Source organism: Monodelphis domestica, chromosome 7 (assembly GCF_027887165.1).
Source record: "Monodelphis domestica isolate mMonDom1 chromosome 7, mMonDom1.pri, whole genome shotgun sequence".
Classification (NCBI taxonomy): Eukaryota; Metazoa; Chordata; class Mammalia; order Didelphimorphia; family Didelphidae; genus Monodelphis; species Monodelphis domestica.
In genome coordinates, this window is record NC_077233.1 from 255201837 (window position 1) to 255211480 (window position 9644).

Sequence of the window (9644 nt, forward strand, 5' to 3'; positions counted from 1 at the left end):
AAACTATGCTACTTAAACTACAAACCAAACTGAAATATTTTGACAAAGTTCTAAAAGTCTTAAATACTCAAAACATGCAGAGTGGAAATTATGTCCAGTGTTTCTATCAGAAACTTCAGAGCTATGACAAAAGAGATGGAAATGGATGATAAATACTAGGGGAGGGGAAGAAAACTTTAAGAGAGATCTGGAAGTTTATTGCTAACTATTTTGAGTTTATTCTCCTCCTATAATATAGAACAAGTCTATTGGTATTTGTAAAACAGGATTTTGACTGCACTGCCTGCCTGCACCTTCTCACTTGTTTATATTATTGTATTTACTAATTGCCTTAAGGTTTAAATTTTTTTAAGTTTATCTGTATTAATCTAGTTAATCAAAGAACTCCCTAAGAAAAAATCCCCAGGGCCCGATGGATTCACAAGTGAATTCTATCAAACATTCAGAGAACAGTTAATCCCAATACTATACAAACTATTTGACATAATAAGCAATGAGGGAATTCTACCAAACTCCTTTTATGACACAAATATGGTGCTGATTCCAAAACCAGGCAGCTCCAAAACAGAGAAAGAAAATTATAGACCAATCTCCCTAATGAATATAGATGCAAAAATCTTAAATAGGATACTTGCAAAAAGGCTCCAGCAAGTGATCAGAAGGGTCATCCACCATGATCAAGTAGGATTTATACAAGGGATGCAGGGCTGGTTCAATATTAGGAAAACCATCCACATAATTGACCATTACAACAAGCAAACCAACAAAAATCACATGATTATTTCAATAGACGCAGAAAAAGCCTTTGATAAAAAACAATATCCATTCCTATTGAAAACACTAGAAAGCATAGGAATAGGAGGGTCATTCCTAAAAATAATAAACAGCATATATCTAAAACCATCAGCCAATATCATCTGCAATAGGGGTAAACTAAATGCATTCCCAATAAGATCAGGAGTGAGACAAGGATGCCCATTATCACCTCTACTATTTGACATTGTACTAGAAACACTAGCAGTAGCAATTAGATAAGAAAAAGAAATTGAAGGCATCAAAATAGGCAAGGAGGAGACTAAGTTATCGCTCTTTGCAGATGACATGATGGTCTACTTAAAGAATCCTAGAGATTCAGCCAAAAAACTAATTGAAATAATCAACAACTTTAGCAAAGTTGCAGGGTACAAAATAAACCCGCATAAGTCATCAGCATTTCTATACATCTCCAACATAGTTCAGCAGCAAAAACTAGAAAGAGAAATCCTATTCAAAATCACCTTAGACAAAATAAAATAAATACATAGGAATCTATCTCCTGAGACAAACACAGGACCTATATGAATACAACTACAAAACAGTCTCCACACAACTAAAACTAGACTTGAGCAATTGGAAAAACATTAACTGCTCATGGGTAGGACGAGCCAATATAGTAAAAATGACCATCCTACCCAAACTTATCTATCTATTTAGTGCCATACCCATAGAACTTCCAAAAAATTTCTTTACTGATTTAGAAAAAACCATAACAAAGTTCATTTGGAATAACAAAGGATCAAGGATATCCAGGTAAATAATGAAAAAAAATACAAAGGAAGGGGGCCTTGCAGTCCCAGATCTCAAACTATACTACAAAGCAGCAGTCATCAAAACAATTTGGTACTGGCTAAGAGAAAGAAAGGAGGATCAGTGGAATAGACTTGGGGTAAATGACCTCAACAAGACAATATATGATAAACCCAAAGATCCCAGCTTTTGGGTCAAAAATCTACTATTCGATAAAAACTGCTGGGAAAACTGGAAGACAGTGTGGGAGAGATTAGGTTTGAATCAACATCTCACACCCTAACCCAAGATAAACTCAGAATGGGTGAATGACTTGAACATAAAGAAGGAAAGTATAAGTAAATTAGGTGAACACAGAATAGTATACATGTCAGACCTTTGGGAAGGGAAAGATTTTAAAACCAAGCAAGACTTAGAAAGAGTCACAAAATGTAAAATAAATTATTTTGACTACATCAAATTAAAAAGGTTTTGTACAAACAAAACCAATGTAACTAAAATCAGAAGGGTAGCAACAAATTGGGAAGCAATCTTCATAAAAACCTCTGACAAAGGTTTAATTAGTCAAATTTACAAAGAGCTAAATCAATTGTACAAAAAAATCAAGCCATTCTCCAATTGATAAATGGGCAAGGGACATGAATAGGCAGTTTTCAGTCAAAGAAATCAAAACTATTAATAAGCACATGAAGAAGTGCTCTAAATCTCTTATAATCAGAGAGATGCAAATCAAAACAACTCTGAGGTATCACCTCACACCTAACACAGTGGCTAACATGACAGCAAAGGAAAGTAATGAATGCTGGAGGGGATGTGGCAAAGTAGGGACATTAATTCATTGCTGGTGGAGTTGTGAACTGATCCAACCATTCTGGAGGGCAATTTGGAACTATGCCCAAAGGGCACTAAAAGACTGTCTTCCCTTTGATCCAGCCACAGGACTGCTGAGTTTATACCCCAGATATAAGGAAAAAGACTTGTACAAGAATATTCATAGCTGTGTTCTTTGTGGTGGCCAAAAATTGGAAAATGAGGGGATGCCCTTCAATTGGGGGATGGCTGAACACATTGTGGTATATGTTGGTGATGGAATACTATTGTGCTAAAAGGAATAATAAAGTGGAGGAGTTCCATGGAGACTGGAACAACCTCCAGGAAGTGATGCAGAGCGAGAGGAGCAGAACCAGGAAAACATTGTACACAGAGACTGATACAATGTGGTACAATCGAAGGTGATGGACTCCTCCACTAGGGACAATGCAATGTCTCTGAACAATCTGCAGGGATCTAAAAAACACTATCCACAAGCAGAAGATACACTGTGGGAGTAAAAACACCGAGGAAAGGCAACTGCTTGACTACAGGGGTGGAGGGGATATGACTGAGGAGAGACTGTAAATGAACACTCTAGTGCAAATACCAACAAGATGGAAATGGGTTCCAACCAAGAACACATGTGAAACACCCAGTGGAATTGTGAGCTGGCTATGGGAGAAGTGGTGGGAGGGGGTCGGGGGGAGGAAAAGATAATGATCATTGTTTCCAATGAATAATGTTTGTAAATAACCAAATAAAATAATGTTTAAAAAGTAAAAAAAAAAAAGAAATAATTTTAGTAACTAGTAGTTTCTGAATGGATGACTTTTTTAATATTTATATGTAAAGAACATTGTATTAAAGGTAGAGAAACAAAGAAATGTTCTTACCCGGTGTTTCTATGAATTAGGAAGCCAAAAAGAGCTCCTGCAAACCTCTTCAGTTTAATTTACTTCCACCGGAACAATCTAGATTTCTTAGTAATGTTCTAGACCCAAATAAATTTTACTTTGTTTGTTTAAAAATATATTTGCCAAGGTTGAAAGATTTGCTACATCTGTAAAAATTGTGACAAATATTAATCAGTTCATAGGGTTTTTTATGTCATACAGCAACTATGATCAAGAGAAATGGGCAAAAGACTGAAGAGATGAAATGCAAAGAACAGCTCAAGAGAGCAGATAGAATCCTCCAGACTCAGAGGGGGAAGGGAGAGAATTCTATGGAAGGTTGGAATGGAGGAGCAGTTGGCCAAAGCTGCCTTATGGACACTTCTTCAGTGGTCTGGTCACTTCACCACTTGACTTCACTTCTCTCTGGCCAACCTCTTTAAAAGAGGAAGGCTGAAGAAGTGTTTTGGCTTTTACCCTTCTTGAACTGGCTGAATTGAAAGAGTCTGGCCCAGAGAAGATCCCAGCTGAATATAATACTGTTTTCCCTCGGGAGGGAAAACTTCTACCAGAGATAGGGGATTATAGCTTAGGGAATTCCTTCACCTCTCTCCTTTTAATTTCTCTATTCCCCTTTTCTCAAAAGAGAATAAATTAAACCTTCAACTATTAAAAAATTGTCTTTTAACATCTGTAGTAGGAGAGAATGAATTTAAAATATTCAACATAGAAGACTGGGGAGGGGTGACTTACCATCTGTTAAACTCCATTAGCAGGGAAAACAAGAAGGAAGGTGTGTCTTGGAATACCTCAACCTTACCTTACCCAACCTGCTTCCTGGGGTAATATCTATTCAGTCCCCATCTCTCAATATTCCCCCCCACTATGCAACTTATGTGAAATATGATAGTGGGTTTGTTTGCTATTGTAATTAACTGGAGTATTGTGAATTTTGGGGACTTTGGCACTTCTTTGAATATGCATTTTCTACTGTTACTGTTTTAGTTTGAAAATCATTTGTACTCACACATGACTGACAGTGTGTCACTGATTTTAAGCTACATATTTTTTATTTTTAAAACTTTTTTATTATTGTTTTTCCTTGCATGTGCAATATAGTTTCTGAATTTTATTTTTTCTGTCATTTTTGTATATGAAGCACGTCAACAGTATTGAGAAGACTTTTCTTTAATTTTTTTATTTTGCAGTAATATAAGTTTAAAATACATTTGTTCTCATATGAATCATACCCCAAAAGCTTTAGACTCTAAAAATGATGCCATTGATTGTTTAAAAGAATTATGGGACTTTGCTTTGTGATTCTGTCTGATTCCAGAAGAAGGGACTATACAAAAGAGCCACTGTACAGTGCTAAAGAAGCACAGAGCACCTACAAAGTGCCTATGGAGCACAAGGTCAAAGAAACCACATCTCAGTGGGATTGATATAATTTTGAGCCAAGACAAGAGGACTTGAACATGTTTGGGGTTCGAGGTTATGGCTGTTTAACATGTGTTAAATGCAGGACTTCCTTGAGCCACATTCTATCAAGCACCTCCCTTTCGCTACCATCTAGGCTCCTATTTGCTGCTGAAATCTAGTCCCATTTCTGTCTTTCATGGTGTGGCAAACTTTATATAGTCCTGGCTACTGATTGGGCAAATGCATAATTGCTTAAATCATTTTAATTGGGTCCTGATTCAAGGACCTATTATAGATTTGTTTTTCCTTTACTTAGATTTTTTTACATAAGACTTTTACATTTTGTATTTCATCCATAAGTTGTTTTTCTCTTTTATTTGGACTTTTTTCATTTTTCTTATTTTCTTTTGCAAATTTATTTATATACTGCATAATTCAGCCATGCATCCCTGAGTGATCCCTGTGTTTGTTATTATTCACCTCAGGGGGTCCAAGTTGTTGTTGTGAATTTTTAAATTTGAGCATTTTTAGGATAAGAAACTTGCTACCTCCCAGAATCCAGAATGTGTCATGAAGATAGATGCCTTCGGAGACCACATGCTGTACCAGAAGATCCAGACTTTGGAATGTGAATTGAACTATGGGGGGGGGGGGGTTTGAAATGCCTTTGTTTTGAATGTATACTCTTAAGCCAAAGGGGACTGCCCCCAAATTGGCTTTTTGTCAACCTAGTAATCATTGGTTTTGTTCCCTCCCTTTTATCCACAAATTATTGCAATTTTTAAGTTGATTATGTTTCCATTATCCTTTTGGGGAAACTGGTTTCTCAATAGGATCACAGGGAGTATGTATAAATGGAGATTTTGAACCTTTGACTTCATTTCCCAGAAGTCCTTAATATTTCCCCAAATTCCCTATAATCTCTCCTGCATTTCCACGTTGGCAAGATCACATTGTTAGTATTTAAGTGGATGTATGCTCCTCCCATGCACTCTTTTTGACATGTGACCAGGCTGAATTCAGGCAGTTCTTTTGCGTTAGTTATTATTAATAAAATTTTATAAAATATAAATATTTTAAATAAATATTTAGTTATTGATTATTAATTTTAATCTTTATAGCCTTAAGTAATAAATTAGTCCAGTGAAGGTTTGAATTATTCTAGATTCTAAAAGACAGAGGTGGGAAAAAAAGTACATCATAGATCTGAGGTCAGTCTATGAGAAGGTAGAGAGACAAGTGATAAAATGTCTTGTTTGAGGAACAGCATGTAGGGTCAAACTAAATTCATGAAAGAGAATAATATGTTTAAGTCTGGAAAGTTAAGCTAACGTCAGATTGTGAAACCAAACAGGATTCATATTTAACTTTAGAAACACTAAAGGGGGATGCGGAGTCAAGATGGCAGCTTAGCAAGCAGCAAAAGTTCAGACTTCGTGGAAGACCCTTCCTTACCGATACAGACTGAATGCTCCTAGGGTACCGAAATTCAAGCTGAAAAACAGGACAGAAGCGGGGAACCCTCCTTCTGGACTCAAATCAAAAGGTACGCCCCCCCAAAGCTGGAATCCGAGAATACTCAGGGCTAAGGGGAAGGCAGAGCGAAGGTCCCAGGACCCCTCCCCCACAACCTAGAGGGCTGAGCCCCCAGCAGCAGCGGGAACCTCTGAGCGGGCAAAGGTGCTGGTTGGTGGGTCTACCTTGTGAGCAGCGGGGTGCCGGGCTCGGCGCATCCAGCTTGGACAGCGGGGAGGAAGCCAGGGAGAGACGGGGCGTGGCTGGGTCCCTCCATTAGGCTCCAGTCTCACCATTGCCTTGGGGCACATCCAGACCAAACCAGTTGAACATAATTCTATCAGAACTCCTCAGAGTTTAGGGAGGCGGGCAAAGGCACTTGCAGACAGCTGAGAAGCAGCTGGAGAGAACTGGAGAGAGCCTGGGCAGCCCAGCCTTCCAGGAGTCTTCAGAGCCTCAGAGCTTCATACCACATACAGCCCCGACCCAGTTAAACTCAATCCAATCAAAAGCCCCCACAGGACAGGGAAGCTAGCATTCCTCCCCTAGAGACTGTACCAAGAGATCTGACAAAGCTCCAAGAGGGAAAACTGACAGCCCCAAAACCAAAACAAAATGAGAGGAGCAAGAGCACAGCCAAATACGGGGAGCAAAGAAGGGGTAAACTTGAGCAAACTACAGAAAAAGAAGAAATTACAATAGACAGCTTCTGCACAGGTAATGAGCAAAGAGTGAATGAAACAGAGGGGGAGGGATCAGCAAAGGAAAAATCAGAAATCCCAGCTAATTGGATACAGGCTTTGGAAGAACTCAAAATGAAATTCAAAACACAATTAAGAGAGGCTGAAGACAATTGGGAAAAGAACTTAAAAACTAAGATGTCATCTGGAAACAGAAAATAGTATCTTGAAAGCCAAAATCAACCAGCTGGAAAATGAGGCAAAGGAGATGAAAGATGAGGTGAAGAAGATGAAAGATGACCTCCAAAGAAAATCTGACCAAAAGGAAAAGGACTACCAAAAAACTAAGGATGAAATCCAGTCTTTAAGAACCAGAATACAACAAATAGAATCATGTGACCTCACAAGGCAGCAGGACACTATAAAACAAAACCAAAAGAATGAAAAAATTGAGGAAAATATGAAGCATCTCATTCACAAAACAGAGGATTTAGAAAATCATTCAAGGAGAGACAATTTAAGAATTATTGGCTTACCAGAAGACCATGACAAAAGAAAAAGCCTGGACATTATATTACAGGAAATTATTAAAGAAAACTGCCCCGAAATCCTTGAACAAGAGGGAAAAGTGGAGATTTATAGAATCCACAGATCACCTCCTGTACTTAATCCCCAACTAACAACACCCAGGAATGTTATAGCCAAATTCAAGAACTATCAGACCAAAGAAAAGATATTACAAGCTGCCAAGAAGAAGTCATTCAGATACCAAGGAACCACAGTGAGGATAACTCAGGATCTGGCTGCATCCAGACTGAAAAAAAGAAAGGCATGGAATACGATATTCTGGAAAGCAAGGGAACTAGGTCTACAACCAAGAATCAACTACCCAGCAAAATTGACTATATTCTTTCAGGGGAAAGTATGGTCATTCAACAAAATAGAAGAATTGCAAGAATTCGTAAAGAAAAGACCAGACCTGAATAGAAAATTTGATGTACAAGCACAGAACTCAAGAGAATCATCAAAAGGTAATTAAAAAAGAGGGGAAAAAAGAAAAACAAAAAAAAAATTTTAAGAGACTCAATAAGTTAAAATGATATGTATCCCTATAAGAAAAGAGGTCATTGGTAACTCTTAAAAACTGCTATTATTACCTGGGCAGCAAAAAGAAGTATACTTAGAGGGAACAGCAACAAACTGTATAGGATGAAAGGACAAGACATAAATATAGATATATGCATGCAAAAATACATACGCATGAGTATGCATATATATATAACTAGAGCTTAAAATAGGTTAATATTAAAAGAAATGGGAAAAGAAACAAATGGGGGTAAATTTATATGTCATAAAGAAGCTCATGGAGGGAGGGGAGAGAACATCAATACACTAGAAGGGTAAAGAGGTTGGAGACAGGAAATACTCAACTTTTACGTGCTTTGAAAGTGACTCAAAGAGGGAAAAACAATCCAATCCATTGGGGGTAGAGAATAGATTTGCACCCTATAGGGGAGTAGAAGGGTAACAAATGGTCGGGTGGGGAGGGAAGCAGTACAAGAGAGGGAGGGAGGGGGGGGGGTTAATTTTAGAAAGACTACAGGGAAAATAAGGAAAAAAATAGGGAGGGGAGTAGAAAGGGAAGTAAAATAAGGGTGGGAACAAAAGCAAACATTGGTGTAGAAGGAAATAGTGAAAGAAAAGGCAGGAAAAGGAGCAGAAATCAAAATGCTGGGAAACACACAGCTAGTAATAATAACTCTGAATGTGAAATGCAAAGGAAGGAGGACTTGCAGTCCCAGATCTCAAACTATACTATAAAGCAGTGGTTATCAAAACAATTTGGTACTGGCTACTGTCTTTGTGCAGTTTCATCTACAGCACACCATAGATGAAACTGCACAAAGACAATAGTCATTCTCGATCACCCAGAGACTACCACTAGATCAAAACAATTTGGTACTGGCTAAGAGACAGAAAGGAGGATCAGTGGAATAGACTTGGCGTAAATGATCTCAGCAAGACAGTTTATGACAAACCCAAAGATTCCAGCTTTTGGGAAAAAAATCCATTATTTGATAAAAACTGCTGGGAAAATTGGAAGACAGTGTGGGAGAGATTAGGTTTGGATCAACACCTCACACCCTACACCAAGATAAATTCAGAATGGGTGAATGACTTGAACATAAAGAAGGAAACTATAAGTAAATTGGGTAAACACAGAATAGTATACATGTCAGACCTTTGGGAAGGGAAAGATTTTAAAACCAAGCAAGACTTAGAAAGAGTCACAAAATGTAAAATAAATTATTTTGACTACATCAAATTAAAAAGGTTTTGTACAAACAAAGCCAATGTAACTAAAATCAGAAGGGTAGCAACAAATTGGGAAAAAATCTTCATAAAAACCTCTGACAAAGGTTTAATTAGTCAAATTTACAAAGAGCTAAATCAATTGTACAAAAAATCAAGCCATTCTCCAATTGATAAATGGGCAAGGGACATGAATAGGCAGTTTTCAGTCAAAGAAATCAAAACTATTAATAAGCACATGAAGAAGTGCTCTAAATCTCTTATAGTCAGAGAGATGCAAATCAAAACAACTCTGAGGTATCACCTCACACCTAACACAGTGGCTAACATGACAGCAAAGGAAAGTAATGAATGCTGGAGGGGATGTGGCAAAGTAGGGACACTAATTCATTGCTGGTGGAGTTGTGAACTGATCCAACCATTCTGGAGGGCAATTTGGAAC